The sequence below is a fragment of the Lissotriton helveticus genome, chromosome 4_1 (genome assembly GCF_964261635.1).
Source record: "Lissotriton helveticus chromosome 4_1, aLisHel1.1, whole genome shotgun sequence".
NCBI classification, from domain to species: Eukaryota; Metazoa; Chordata; class Amphibia; order Caudata; family Salamandridae; genus Lissotriton; species Lissotriton helveticus.
Genome location: NC_136063.1, coordinates 1,351,166,776 through 1,351,183,112, shown reverse-complemented (window position 1 = coordinate 1,351,183,112; position 16,337 = coordinate 1,351,166,776).

The window sequence follows — 16,337 nt, the reverse complement described above, 5'->3', positions numbered from 1 at the left end:
CTTGTCACTGAAGACCATGGTATGACCACAGCAGCTGTCTTGGATTGGGAAGGGGGAAGCTGTCAGCTTCTTTCACCCTTCCTTGCCAGGGACCAACATGTTGTTCTTTGGGAAGGTGCTGGTGCTGCTACATTCTCTGTTTTATGGCAAGAAACCTTCTCTTCACATGAACATATATTGTTGCCGGAACATGAGTACCTGAGCGAATAGTTTGCTGAGGCCAGCATCTCTGACAATCATAACCTCCTTGGTCAGCTCCAACACCTCACTTTTTGCACCCTATACCCTTTTGCATCACCTAGATCAAGCTGAGGACTGTATAGTGCTGGATTACTGCAGCCAATATAAAGCACTTTGAGAAAATAACTAGGGACAAGATTGTCATTTCTTTTGCAAATCCAGGACTCCATGTACTCTAAAACACTTGTACACTGGTCATGGCAGGGCATCTGCTCAGACCAACTGGATTTACTTTGTTTTTCCTTTCTTCTTGCACCTCGCATTTCAAGGACAAAAGGCAAATCAACCAGGCAAATTATGTTCTCCGAAGCCCTAACAGGCACCAATGGAAAACAAGACTCAGCCACTATGGAACCCAACCAAACTGTCACCCTAGAAACTCTGATGAAAGAAATGAAGAACATTGAGAGTCCTGTGCAGACAGTAGAACACACATCTACAGACAAGATGACTGGACAGTAAAATATTCATATGGAACTGTCCACGTTCATATCCAAGCTTAATGTGAAGGAAACAAGGATTACAGTGCCTTTGGTTAAGATATGTAATTCCCCGGATTGGAGACAGACAATTTAGAATTTCCAATGGAAAGTCACTGACTTAAAGGACTGTACGAGATGCAATAACATTCGACTTAATGGCCTGCCCGAAAACAAAGAGGGCAAGAATATATAGAACTTCTGTAGCACTTTCCTCCTGCACTTCTTGAATACAGAATTCCTGACACCTCAGAATTTTGAAGAGCCCAGAGGATAAAACAACATTTCTTCGGTACATCAAATTGACCCAGACTGATTATTATGTGTTTCCTCTGCCATGGCCATACCAGACAGATACTAAAGCATGTCAGACAACAAGGCGCCTTGGATTTCAAAGGTAGTCCCATCACCTTCTCTCTTTTATTTTTTTATTTTTTTTATTTTTTATTGTTTCTTAAATATGCCATTAACAGAAAAATTAGGGAAAACGAAATAACACCACCCCACCCGAGCCTAAAAAATACAACATGTGCCAATGCTAAAAAACAAGTACTCAAAATTAGCACTTTAGCTGAATTCATAATGTAGGGCAACAAAGAGCATACGAGACACAAGCTAGAAAACCAGCATAAAGTGCACTACAGTAGAGCATACAATTTCATCGATTTACATAGAAAAATAGGTTCCTAGGAGGTAAAGTGACCTGTGCAAAAGTGCATCATATAGCATTACTAAGATTTTGTGCAAAATATACAAATAGTTAATACGTCAAGTTGGGCTGACCCCCCTAGAGCGTGATCTGTAAAGTTAACAATTGGTTAATGTTTATAAGCCCTTTCTTTAGTGCTTGTTATCGTTAGTACATATGGTGGTCATATAAATGGCTACCATGCCAAACCAATCCCGTCTAGGTGGTGTCAGATCTATGGACAGGTTTACACACTCATTGTTGTACTGCCCATATCTGAGAGTCAAGAAAGATTTCCCTCTTTTCCTAGCCTAGTTGAGGATTTGTTTGGTGAATCCAACAAGATAGGGGTTCCCAAACAACTAACCCTTTCTTTTTGACCCAGGTACCCTTTTCAGAGTAGATAGCTTTTTCAAGGGTGCATATTGAGTATAGCCGGGCCAATCACTGTGAGAATAAGGGAGGATTAGGACCTATCCAAGCAGAGGTTATGCATAGCCTATACATTGCCATAGCAATAAATATTAGGGCCCGCCACTCTTTCTATCAACCGTATCTTGTACGCCCAACAGAATTGCCATAGGGGTTAGCAAGATGTTCGAGATAAAACCTTCAGAGAAAATCTTGTATCTTAGTTAATAGCGACCCAAGCTCTGCACAAGCAGCAAACATGTGGACTGAGTATGCACTATATTCAGCGCACCACGGACAGTGCGTTCCTTTCCCAGTCCCCCACTTTGCGATTCTGCTTGGTGTAAGATATAGGAAGAAGCAAGTTTTATAAAATTGTTCCTGCAAACTGGCTGATAGTATATCACTTTGGGAGAATTTAAGAGCTAGGGAAAAGACATTATTGGTAGTGTTACATTTTTGTTGCCATATATTTTAATTTTTTCCAGGTCGTTGGGCATTAGGCTATTTAGGGAGTCATGTATTAATCCAATTCTGGGGCGGTGGGTTTGCGTAGTCTCTCGATTAATTTGCATTTAGTGAATCCCGGAGGCCCACCGGCCTTGCATGATAGGAAGGCCCTGATAGCAAAATCTTTCAAGGCCCCACTATTGTTCAAGTTGAATTGGGTTTTATGTTCCTTGAAGGTCAGGACCCCTTCAGTCGAATATAGGACCCCTAGTTTATCTATGCCGGAGTTAAACCAATTTTCTAAGTACGATCCTCCAAAAATGTCTAGTAGATTAGCGTTCTTGTTAGAAGGGGTATAGTAGTTCAGTCTACCAATTCTTAAGAGTTTACGCACAGTGTGAATACCTTAAAAATTCCCATAAGGGTCTTACATTTAACCTTCTTGTTTTCCAAATTTGAGTTGGCGCCACCCCCCCTGCAAGCGTCCGATCCCAGTAAGAGTTCAAAAGATGACAGGAGTCCTGTTGGCGGTGTTGACGGTTGATCTTGCCTCAATATTGGGCAAGTCTGTAAAACAGTAGCCCAGTAATATAGCCTTAAATTTGGAAGTTACCAACCCCCTCTTTCCAAACGGAAGGGATAAGAATTTGAACACTCGCCTTGGTTGGGAGTATGCCCATATAAACTGAGAAAATAAACGATCAAATTTTAGCAACATTGTGCTACTAAATTTCAAGGGGATAGTTCTGAAAAAGTACAACATTTTGGGGAAAAAGATCATTTTGTGGGCATCACATCAGCCCACCATAGATAAATATAAGTTGTTGAGGCGGCTCAAAGCCCTCTTTGTCTCTGAAGCAAGGGGTCCAGGTTTTCACTGACTATTGACTCAGTTTTGGCCAAGATGGTTACCCCTAGATATTTTGCTTTAGGGACAACTCTTTTATCCGTCCGGGTGATTTTTTTGTTTGCTATGATCTGGGTTTTCCCTTTATTTAGTGTGTATCCCGAAACTGCCCCAAAGTGCTGAGCCTCTTGTTCCATTGCTATTATAGATTTCTCGGGATCCGGGGTCACAAAGGCTAAATCATCCGCATATGCCATGATTTTACTTTCTAGGCCGTGTATATAAATAGTCAGGATTTCCTGGTTTTTCTCCAGCTTTTTTCTATAAAAGGATCGATGTACATTGCCGAAAGCAATGGGGAGCGGGGCAGCCCTGACAGGTCCCACATGTGATTTTAATTTGCTCAGTTAATAGCCCATTGATGGACACCCTAGCTGTGGGATTAAGATATAAAGCCTTTATGGCCTGGATATCTCTAGGCCCAAAGTTAATTCTCTGCATAACGCACCAGAGAAACATCCAGGAGACCCGATCAAATGCTTTTTCGGCATCAAGAAGTATTAGGGCCATCGGGTCTCCTGTAGTGTGTGCCGAGTCAAACAAAGTGATAGTACTCTGGATGTGCTCTGTAGTACCGTTTTCTTGGGGATAAACCCGTGCTGCCACAATATTTTTGATTTTAGCTGAAAGTCAGAACGCAAACATTTTGGAGTAAATTTTGGAGTCTAATGGAGACTTGTTTTTTTTAGGAAAGACAATTTTCTTGGCTGTCGCCCACGATTGAGGTGGGTTCGCTCCGTTAAAGATTTGGGTCACCAAGTATTTAAAAATAACTTTAATTTGGGAGGAGAAGACTTTCTAAAATTCGACTGGTATACAACCAGTGCCTACTACCTTATTTATTTATTTATTTTGTGTACTTATAAAGCGCAACCTATCACCCAGAGGGCATCCTGGCGCTTTGAACTTCAGCAGGCACACAACTCACTGCTCAGACAATTTTCGGGAACAAATACGTTTTCAGCGCTTTCCTAAATGGTAGGTAGTCCTTGTGGCTTCTCAGAGAGAGAGGAAGGGAGTTCCAGAGTCGGGCCGCCGCAACACTGAATGAGCGGCCACCCATCCTGACTCTCTGGAACCTCGGGACCACCAACAAGCTGGCTGAGGATGAGCGGAGAGGCCGCGAGGCAGCATACCAAGCAAACATGTCGCGAAGTGGTATTGGGCCCTGTTGGTGTACGGCCTTAAACACCAAACACGCGGCCTTATACATCACTCGCAGATGCACCGGAAGCCAATGCAGATCTCTTAAGGCCAGAGTGGAAGAGCTAGATCTAGCCCGCGAAAGAGCCAGCTTGGCAGCCATGTTCTGCACCCGTTGTAGCTTCCCCACCAGATTTTTTGGGGCCTCCAGAAGCAGCGCATTGCAGTAGTCTAAGCGACTTAAAATAGTACTGCGAACTACCTCTGGCCTGGCCTGGGCGGGGAGAAGGGGCAGAACTTTACGCAACATGCGTAACAGCATCATGCACGTAGCGATAGTTTTGTTTACATGCAGGTCAAGCTGTAGATTCGGGCCGAAAATAACCCCCAAGTTGCGGGCTGATTCCGCCGCCGCTACTGGTTCCGGGAAAGCAGTGGGCCAGAAGTTCTCTGGAAGAGCCCGCGGAATTCGATCACTGGAGCAGTGGAGCACCTCCGTCTTAGAGCTATTAAATTGGAGGGAATTGGCTCGAAGCCAATCCGCTGTAGCTGCCATACAGCGATGGAAAGTTTCCAGTGAGACCGCGTTATTACCTTCCAGAGAAAAGACCAGCTGGGTGTCATCAGCGTAATTAAAAGCCGAGACACCAAAAGATTTAATAAGCTGGACTAGGGGGCGAAGATACAGGTTGAAAAGTATCGGGCTGATGGCCGAGCCCTGTGGAACCCCCTGTCCCACTTTCCGTGGCTCAGAGCGGAAAGGAGGAAGCGAGACCAGCTGTTGCCGGCTACCCAGATAAGAAACCAACCAATCTCTTGCGCTCCCTGTGACTCCGCACTCCTCCAGTCTTCTGATGAGGGTTTGATGGCAGACCGTATCGAACGCGGCCGACATGTCGAGCAGCACTAAAAAGGCTGCCCGTCCACTGTCGACACGCGTCCGGAGGTTGTCCAATACGGTAACCAGTGCTGACTCCGTCCCATGCCCGGGGCGGAAGCCAAACTGTGCCTCGTCAAACCAACCGATGTTCTCAAGAAAACCAGAGAGCGAGCGGTTAGGTTAACCTTGCCGTTAGGTAGGTTTGCCAGAGCCATGGCAATCTCATCCCAAGGGGGGAGGGTCCTCCAGCTGATTCTGATTCTCCCTGTCAAGGCGTGACAGAGAAATAGAAGCAATAAAATTGTCAATCTCTAGCTGCCTATTGCTTTGTGAGCCACTACCTTCTTCAGAGTATAGGCCTTGATAAAATTCACGGAAAGCTGTTCGTATTTCGTCATAGTCATTGGTAATTGTTCTGACAGAGGTCCTAATGGAGTGTATCCCATTGATGGTAAGCTGCTGCCTGGCTCTTACGGCCAGCTGGTGGGCAATCTGCTAGCTGTGTTCATACATTTTTATGCGAGCGGCAGCCCGCTTGGCAGCAGCTTTCTCAGCCAATAAAGAGACAATTTCTGCTTTGATGGCTGCTATTTTGAGTTGTGCTGATTCCATCTCTGCCCCAGACTGGACTGCACCAATAAGGCTTTCCTCAGGCTTTGCAAATTTTTTCTGGACTCCTATAATCTGAGCTTTCTCCTGCTTGCTCTTTCTACGTGAAAATTGCAAAGCCTCCCTTCAATTGCAAGTTTTTAAAGTGGCCCACACAACCATAATTGGGGCAGAGCCAATGTTGGTGTCTAGGAAGTCCTGTATGGAGCTTTTCATGTGGTTTTGATATCCTTCATCAAGTAGTAGTGCTCTCTCAAAGCTCCAGGATGAGACTTCTTTACAAGTAGCCAGGCCCCATAAATTAAAGATAAGAGGATTGTGGTCTGATAAAAAAATCGATGAATAATATCAATACTGCTTTTGTGGATAAAAGAGGGCGAGACCAAGAAGTAATCTAATCTTGTAAAAGAATGATGAGGTGCAGAATAAAAAGTGTACCCTGGCAGACTTGGTTTTAGGCGGGACCAGACATCCACAAGCCCATGTATATGTAGAAGGTTTTTTAAGACTTGCAGAACCTTTGGTTTTTGACTTGTATACCCCCATTGATTGTTCATTCCCCAGTTACTAGGCAGATTATTATTGAGGTCCTCGCATACAATAACTGGGAGAGGCCAGTGGGCTAGCGCCTCTGAAACCCAGTTGATCACTCCAGAGTCGTCCACTATGCTCCCGTATATGGAGCATAGGTTAAAAGAATATGCAGGAGTTAACCAACATTCTGCTAGAACCCATCTACCTTGAGGATTGGACTTAGTCCGAGTGGTTGGTAACAAGCTCTTATGTTGTGCTGAAATGGCGACCCCCCTTGTAAGTGCACCCAGCGGGAGACCTCCGATAAAACTGTATCCGATTGATTTTAGGAGATGTGTCTGGGAGCCCTCTTAAAGTGTTTCCAGGAGGCAGACTATGTCAGCCCCCATCAAGCGCTGTCCTTGGGCTATCTTCTGTCTCTTTTGATGTCCCACAGATGTTCAAGGAAATAATTTTAAAGTGCGTTGTATTTGTCATATCAAAATGTTACAATGTTATTAAGTTAGTTGCATACATGAGGACAGAAATCAGCAGCCCAAGAAGCCCAATATTATACACATAATAAAGTACCCTGCCTGTCATAAACAGATCGAGTGACCCATCCCAGATTGTTACATATTCTATAGTTTTGAAAGAGAAATTTCAGCTCAAATACATAATCAAATTGGCACATAAACAAAAAGCAAGTAAAACTCTTAACGGCCCCTCCCCCCTCCCCCATCTCGGTCTGCCTCGGCCCCAGCCCCCTGGCCCACCCCCCCAAAAGCGAGCAATCAGGTAACACCTGAATGATGGATACCTGTAGTAAAACCCCACCACCCGACCCGCTGTGTTGTCAAACTGTGTTTAAAGACTTATTAGGCCAATAAGTAGAAGGAGAAAAAAATGCTAGCCTAAAACAGTTTAGAGAGAGAAAAAAAGAAGGATGAGCGATGGGGCGGCCCTTATCTTAATTTTTTTGCATTGGACACTTGCTTGGGCTAGGCTCAAAATTCCCAGAGATGCCCATACTTCTTTCCTTCCACATCGTCCCTTTGAAAGCCTATCCAATACCTAACCCATCCCTATGCTCTACCCCTTCAAAAACATATAGGAAAAAAGGGAAGGGTGTCTAGCATGCAGATTTGTTAAAGCTGCTATCCATATTAATCATTACCATTGCCCCTTTCTAGCCTTAACTTCAGAGAGATATCTGTGGGCTTTAATCTCAGACAAAAAAGTATGTGAGGAGCCATTTACGATGATTTTCAGGATTCATAAGAAATACATGTGCTCCTAGGTGCTGAAAGGGGGTAAATAGCTGGCTGAGGCACCATCTTGGTTCCACCGTTGTGTGGCAAAAATTGAGCTTTGCGAAAAAGGACAATCCTTTGAAGCACTTCTGGGAATTCTGCCGGGCCTGTTCAAAAACCATCTGTCTAAGCAGAAAGTTTCCAAAAAATACCAAGAAGGGTTGGAGTTTCTCACGCTTGTTGGCATTGGCATGCTGTTTCCTCATAGTGAAAGGAAAGCGGTGGGCCCGTTAAATCTCGTGCTCCCAGCTCCACTCTGTGTGCTCTGGAAAAGCCATCTTCAGGAGTTTCACAATGTATCACCGAGGATCTTCACCCTCCACCCCTTCGGGGATCCCTAGTAGGCGGAGGTTGTTTAGGTGCTGTCTATTCTCCTGATCTACCATCTTCCACATGACGTCTCTCTTGCAGGCACTTTGGGTGGAGCACTGTTTTTTCAGGGTGGTGGCTTCAGTGTCCAGGCTTTCAGTGCGTCCCTCAATCATAGTGACCTGCTCCCCAATGTCTGAGCAGATTTGAATACATTTTCCATGTCCCCCTTGCAGTTTTTTCGCGACATCCTATGCTTGTCTATTATTGATGCAAATTTCTTCCTGGAATTGTTTGATTGATGAACGTTTGGCTGTCAAAGAGGGTTCCTTTGATTGTTCCAGTGTAGCTCTGTTGCTCCTGAGAATTTGTCAGGTTCTTCGCCGTAGGGAAACGTAAGTTGGGATCCCGAGTAGTCCCATTTTAACTGGCTGTGCTTTTCTGATAATTTCCCCCTTTTCTTGCCAGATGCAGTTTTTTGTTGCTGGACAGTACCGGCTCCTTTGGAGACCTTACTATAGTTAGTGTCGGAGAGGTCACATTCGCTGGATGTAGATGAGCTTTCTTCAGCCGTGGAGTCGGATCCATCAGACACCGAGAAGAAGTGTTTGCCTGCTGGTTCAGAGGACACCGCAACCAGGGACCATTGGGCGCTGGCAACATTTTGATTGATGGAAGAGAAATCACAAGCTTCTTGCTCATTTTCCTTGGTTAAGGACCCAACCGGGGTCTGATTATTCTCCCCAGAGACTATCAAAGGAAGAGCTACAGTTTCAAGATCTTCCATAGGGCAAATCATGCCCACCGTCAAAGTCCCTAGACTGTGGGGTTTCAATGCCTGTTCCAGCCCAAGATTTTCCGGTGGTTGCAAAGTAAACTGCAATGTATTGGATTACCCCTGCTTGCCGGTAACAGGGTCTCCCAGTCCATTGTTATTGCCTCCCTCAGAGCTGATAGTGATTTTCCCCCCTTTAGAGGCTGATGAATTAGCCTGCGAGCTGGCCACGGGGAAAATTCTAGCCATTGAGGGTTGTAAACTCCCCCCTTCTTTGGGAGCCCCCCCACAGTGAGTTTGTTCATAGCCTTTTTGTTGCCTCGCCTCCCATTTACCTTTAGGCATCAGGTCCATTTCAGAAATCAGGGGCGCTGTGATGGAGGGTCCCATACGGCTACTGGAGGCAATTTTGACTTTTTAACCCCTGACACTGCGGGATGCCATGCTCTGCCTGGCGTGAAGTCTCCTTTCGAGCCCGCAATGACTCCCTGGGAGGTGCCAAAAACCAGAGAAAAACGGCTAACCTGAGCGTGAGGTAATCCAAGGCTGATGTCAAGGCTGATGTCAGTGCACCGGTGATTTGTGTCCTGTTGCTCTTAGTACCGTCGCTCAGCTTCAGCTGGAAATGGAAGCAGCAGCGGCTTCTGTCCAGCGCACACGGAGCCCAGCAAAGCGGCGTCCATGAGTTAGGCTTCATAGCAGATGTCCAATTTTACTCGTGGGGCTGGCTGCGGTGAGGCTGGGAATTATGCAGGCACTATCTTACTAGAAATTCCTCTGTCTCATCACGATCTCATCAGACTTATCACATGGCACCCTGATTCTATGCAATAAAGTTCATCGCCCTACGCTCCACTCTTAAACAAAAAGGGAGTCACTAGTGTCTCTTTGAACGGGGAACAATGATTCTCACAATTAATGGTCACACAAGAGCATTTATGTCTCTCAGCTTCTGGAAGACCATCTCCCTATGCTGGCTCACACCCCAATGGAAACATTTGTGCACCCGACACTGGATAATCCAACAGAGGTTCTCTCACCCTGAGGCAATCCAGGTACTCACTGCGATGGGACCAGTCTCTGATGGGACAAGACGTGCATGAAAACATTAGATACTCTCTGTTCCAGACCACCAGACCAGGAATGAGACAAGTCTAGATCCTCCTTCAAACTGTAACGGCTCCATGTCCCGCCTTGCTCCCTCTCAAAAAGAGCCCATGTTCCCTTTTCTCTAACATGGAACTATTACCCTCATCCTACCATTGTTAGATGCACCTCATCATGAAGTATTTCTGTTATTCAAATCCCCCCTCCTGTATTCTACAATCACAGGTTGTGGCGAATGCAGCCTCAGAGATTGCTCCCCTAATAAAGTCTTGCACAGTAGTCTACAGGAGTATATGCCGACGGAACAATCAGTATTGCGCCTTCTCCCCCATGTCTCTTGAAGATGGGAATACAAGGAGGAACACCTCTCTCAATCTGGTCCCAAATTGTTAACAAGTTATACTCACAGAAAGAAGATACTGACTTTCCTAGGCTCTAAGAAACCAGATGTAGTATTGCTTCAAGAGACCCATCTGTCCCTTGCAGAAATTGACAGACTTCATAGAGACTGGGTTGAAAGATGGTAGCAGCTTCAACCACAGACCTCCACCCTCTTCAACATCCGAAATTTCTTCCACTAAGCCTTTTAGGAAAAGTGGGGCCACTATTCTCCTGCATAAACATTTTGCGGCCTCGAAAGGAGAAAACATGGACGGACACACAAGGCTGCTTTGTGTTTGCCTGACTCCAGTTCCAAACCCACACCTTCATAGCAGTTTTCATCTATGCACCAGTAGGAGAAAAAAAGGCTATCTTTCCATTCTAAACATAATTGTACTGAAATTGGTGACCAGCCACTAGTGTTGGGAGGACACTGGAACCTGGTCTGAAGCCCATACTGGATCGCTCTGGTAACCCTGATGTTTAGCATGCCTCTGACTGCGGCATTTTAGGCAATCTGTTGTTGGATCGTGCCCTCACAAAGCTGAGGAGACTATTATAACCCACACAGACAGGATTATACCTGCTTTACCCTTCCACATAACGTTGAATCCAGGATTGACTACTTCCTTCCGAATGCCCGTCTCCTCCTGAGGCTTTGATCATGTGAGATAGCTACCCAATCTATTTTGGATCACACACCGATCTCACTAACATTAGACTTTCAACTGCAAACCCTATGTGAAGGGATTTGGTGAATGGATACTATACGATATCAACTCCTGGCTGCAAACTGAAACAATCAGGCTACCTACGTGAATATGTAGATTTCAACAAAGATTTTACTTTTTCTCCTTAACTGTTCTGGGCTGTGGTCTAAGCCTATGTGAGGGGGATGGTGATATAAGACACATAACTGACCAAACATTAGGCTAATCCCCAGAAACTTTTTCTGGAATGAGAAATTTAGGTCCTATCCAGGGACTATCGATGTAACCCATCACCATTGACCCTCCGTAATCTGACATTAAAAAAACCCCATGAACTCTGCTTAAATCAGGCACTGAGAAGGTGCCTCCAAGCCTCTGACACAGGCCCTGCTAAAAAGGTGAAAAGGTCAGTAGATAACTTGCTTTTCAATTGCATCAGAAAATGGCACATTCGTCCATTTCATTGCTGGAAAACCAAACTAGGCGCTTGCGTGCCCCAGGGGCAATTTGAAATAATTATCTGGTTACTGTTCTGTTCTCTATACCTCAGAGGCTCTGGAGGATCTGATGCAGAAACAATGTTTTTTCGACAATCTCAATATCTCACACCTAACCCAGGACTGTTGCCAAGATCTAGACCATGATATAGAAGATGGGTAGGAAGCAGAAGCTATCACATCAATGTCTGCTGGCAAGGCATCTGGAAGTGGTGGCTTCCCAATAAAGTTCTACAAGATCACAACTCAGCATCTAACCACTACCGGGGCAACTGTATTAGGAAGCCACCGTCCAACATCAACCATTACCTGAATTCACTCAAGCCTCGATCTCTTTGATCCCCAAACCTGTGAAAGCTACAGCCTGATATCACTCATCAACTCGGATGCGACAATCCTGTCCAAAATGTTGGCAAACTGATTTAAAAAATACAGTCCCTTGCTTGTTCACAGTAACCACGTGGAATGTGTTCCCAGATGTTCATCTTATAATCCCTTATGGACTGTGCCATTTCCTCTGGACATCATGCCCCCAGGTTGCATAACAGACAGTCTTTTCCTTAGATGCTGAAAAGGCTTTAGATCAGATTGCGAGGCAATATCAGGCTCCTGGGGAAAATGGGAATATGCTCATTTATTATTATTATTTTCGGTATTTATAAAGCGCAACACTCATCCCAAGGGATATCACAGCGCTATGAACCAAGAGAGACTACTGAGGCATTGCTGGGGGGTTATGTTTTAGGGAAGGGTTATGTTTTAGGGAAAAGGTGGGTTTTCAGTTTTTGTCGAAACGGAAGATAGTTTGTGGTGTGTCTAAGGTCGGAAGGTAGGTCATTCCATCTTCTGGCTGCCAGGTAGGAAAAGGCGCGGCCACCTGTTCTGACTTTGTAAATACGCTTAGGTTTGGCCAGAGCTGATTGACTTGATCGTAGATTCCTGTTGGGAACGTAGAAGTCGATCCTCCCTTGGAGAATTGTGGGGCCAGTTTTGTGAAGAGCTCTGTGCGTGTGACTTAGTAGTTTAAAGGCAGCTCTCTGGCGCATCGGTAGCCAATGAAGTTTCTTTAGGCATTCCGATGCCGAGTCTCAGTTGCCTTTATTACAGACCAGTTTGGCCGCCTGGTTTTGCAAGACCTGAAGGCGGGAGAAGAGTTGTTCGTTCATCCCTTCGAATAATGCGTTGCCATAGTCCAGGCGGCTAACCAGTAGGGCTTGGGTGACTGAGCGTCTGCAATCCAGGGGTATCCAGGGGAATATCTTTGAGAGAAGTTTGAGTATGGCAAAACCCTTGCCCCAGAGTGATCGGACGTGGTCCTTCATGGACAGGGCGTCGTCCATGATGATCCCCAAGTTTCTCGCGTGTTGTTTTGGAGTGGGGGCCAGTCCTAGTGTGGGTGGCCACCATGTGGCGTCCCATATGAGTTTGGCTCCCCCGAACAAGAGAATCTCCGATTTGCCGGCGTTTAATTTTAGGCAGTGGTTGTGCATCCATTGGGCCATCTCGGAGAGACAGTCGTGAAGCTTTTTCTTTGTTGTCTCAGGCCCTTCATCCACTGCCACCATCAGCTGTGTATCATCAGCATAAGAGCATATGCCAATGCCCCACTTCCTTCCAATGTCGGGCAGTGATGAAATATAGACATTGAAGAGAGTGGGGCTCAAAGAGGCCCCCTGGGGGACCCCACAGCCGATGGTGTTGGGTTTTGAGTGGAACAGACCCATATGCACTGCCTGGGTACGATTGCTCAGGAAGGAACGAATCCAGTTCAGTGCTGTTGATTGCACTCCTTTACTCAGGAGTGTGTTTAACAGGCAGTCGTGGGAAACCGTATCAAACGCCGCTGACAGGTCAAGCAGTATCAGTACCACCGATCCCCCTTGATCAGTGGAGCATCTGATACTGTCCGACACTGCCAGCAACGTTGCCTCAGTGCTATTGTTAGCTCTGAAGCCGGTTTGAGATGGATGCAGGAGAGAGTTATCTTCCAGATACCGGGTCAGTTGTATATTGACCGACTTCTCCAAGGCTTTGGAGAGATAGGGAAGCTGGGAGATAGGTCTGTAGTTCTCTGGATTAGAAATGTCGGATCCTGCTTTCTTCAAGAGGGGGGTCACGGAGGCGTGTTTCCAGGCCTCAGGGAAGGTAGCGGTGGTTAGCGACTTGTTGAAGAGTTGGGTGACAAGGGGGCAGAGCGTGGGTGCGATTTTGGAAAACACGAAGTGGGGGCAGGGGTCCGAGGGGGATCCGTATTTGACTGTGCTCAGTAGCGCTAATACCTCCTCCTCAGAGAGTAGTTGAAAACTAGTTAGACAAGGTGCATTGCCTAAGTCAACTTGGTCGTTGCGTCTCTCTGATGTCATTATGTTCTCGCCAGGGTTGTCCGGCTTGCTAGGGGTATTTAGGGGAGTGAAGGTGGAGTATATTCTATTAATTTTGTCGGAAAAGAAAGTGCTGATGGGCTCACAAGCCTCGGTTGAGGGGGTGAGGGTTTGTGAGGTGCTGGATGGTTTGCTAAGCTCTTTCACTATTCTGAACAGTTCTTTTGCTGAGTTGCTGTTCTCATGAATGCGTTGAGTAAAATATGCCTTTTTTGCATCTTTAATGGACGAGATGTATTGTTTCCGTTTGGTAATATAGTTTGCTCTCGCTTCACTATCTTTCATCTGTCTCCATAGATGTTCATTTTTTTGGCATTCCTTTTTGAGTTTCTTGAGGTGAGGGGTGTACCATTTCTCGTTTGTGTTTTTTTTCCTCGATTCCCGCATGGGGGCTAGTTTGTCTAGCGTTTGCCGGATTCCGGCATCTAATAGAGCGGCGTCTTTACAGACGGGAGAATCATCCGCCGGTGTGGTGGCTGTCTCAAAAAAATAGTTTTGAAAGTTTGATTTATTAATTAGCCTCCAGGCTCCGCTGGCCATGGGCGGGGTAGTTCTGGGCTTCAGAGGTTTACCGGGAAGTTTAAATGAGAAGGATACCATGGAGTGGTCGGACCAGGATAGGGGTAGGATTTCTTTAATATCGGTCGACTCAATGTTGGTGAATAGTAGGTCTAAGGTATGGCCCACTATCCACTGCTTTAGTTGTAAAATTCCCATGTCGTATTCCAATTGGGAAGATCCAGGGGCATCCGCTTTTTTCATAATAGATGTTGAAATCGCCGACTACCATATAGTTTTTGTTTTTCAGACAAAGTGGTAGCAGTTGGTTCAGTAGTTTGGCGCTTAAGCTAGCTTGTTGCCCTGGGGGGTTATATATGACCGCTCCGGCTATAATGGTAAGGCCTTCAAAAAGTACTTTGAAAGGTAGGGTCTGATGTTCGGTATAGACAGTTGTAGGTTCGGCGAGTCACGTTAGGTGATCCCTAAAGATCACAGCGACTCCGCCACCTTTTTTTTTGCCCGGTCTGTCTTGTGTAATAATTTTGTAATTAGGAGGAAGGGCATTTGCTAGGTCTGGAGCACTGGTTTCAGATAGCCAGGTTTCGGTAATGAAAACCAGGTCTGGGGCCTTTGATATCAGTAGATCACAGATGTCTAGGGCATGTTTAGGTAGGGATCTGGCGTTAAAGTATAGACATTTCAGTGCCAGAAAGTTTTGGTTTTTCCCGATGATTGTGAGATGGTCTGTTGGGGTTTGACCCATGCTAGACCAACGGCAGGCGAGGCAGGAAATGGGTCCATAGGAAGAGCCAGGGCCGGTTTGGGTGCACAGATGAGTTTTTGTATTCGTATTGACTTTGTTAATGGCTAGCAGCTCACTGCGCGAGTAACGGATAGGTATGGGCAGAGTTGGGGTAGAACCGATAGGGGGTGTAGCCCCTAGTCCCGGTCGGTCGCGGACGGGCGCAGACGGGCTTGCCTTAGGCGCGCCTTTGGCGCGCAAACGTCGCGCCCGCTGCGCTCGCCCGCTGCGCGACCGGAATATGCACATGGTTTATACCACTGCGGGGGGTGGAGTCGGCTTGGGGGCGTGGCCTAAAAAGGGGCCGTGGCCTCTGCTCGTGGCGAGGGCGCGAAGGAGTAATGGAGTTTGCCGTGCAGCGTCAGCACTGGCTCCGCTGTGACTAACTGCTGGTTCCAAGTGAGTGATTTAAAAGTACACAAGTAATCTGTGACGGTCTGAAATTTTAAAATAACACAAGTAAATCTGTGACAATCAATTTTAAAAGAAGTGCCTCGCTCCCGGCTTCCGCCTCAGGAGCACAACTCTAAGTTTTGCCTGGTGCCCAGAATCGGCGTCTTTTGTAGGAATCGGCTTGGGGGCGTGGCCTAAAAAGGGGGCGTGGCCTAAAAAGGGGGCATGGCCTCTGCTCGTGGCGAGGGCGCGAAGGAGTAATGGAGTTTGCCGTGCAGTGTCAGCGCTGGCTCCGCTGTGACTAACTGCTGGTTCCAAGTGAGTGATTTAAAAGTACACAAGTAATCTGTGACAGTCTGAAATTTTAAAATAACACAAGTAAATCTGTGACAATCAATTTTAAAAGAAGTGCCTCGCTCCCGGCTTCCGCCTCAGGAGCACAACTCTAACTCATCTTTCATATCCTGGTTTGAGTGGTTCTATCATGCTCCCACAGCAGTAGTTTTCTGCAATGGATATTGTTGCTCTCCCATTAACGTCTGCAGAGGTACTAGGCAGAGGTATCCACCCCCCGCCCCCAGCTATTCATTTTGATGCTGGAACCCTTGCCATACCCATCTGGAGGCCATCTATGATAGAAGGCATAGCATCCTCTATCCTGCTCTAATGGACATTGTTGACAGTTCTTCTACTTTCAGTGACTACTGCATCATTGGGTCGAAAAGTGATGCACTCTCTATATCACCAACCACTATACTACCGTGGACTGTCTTGCCTGATTGCAGTTCAAGTAGATGCCTACATGCATGAAGTACTTGGAGGACCAGATCGGCATCTCCCCTTACCTA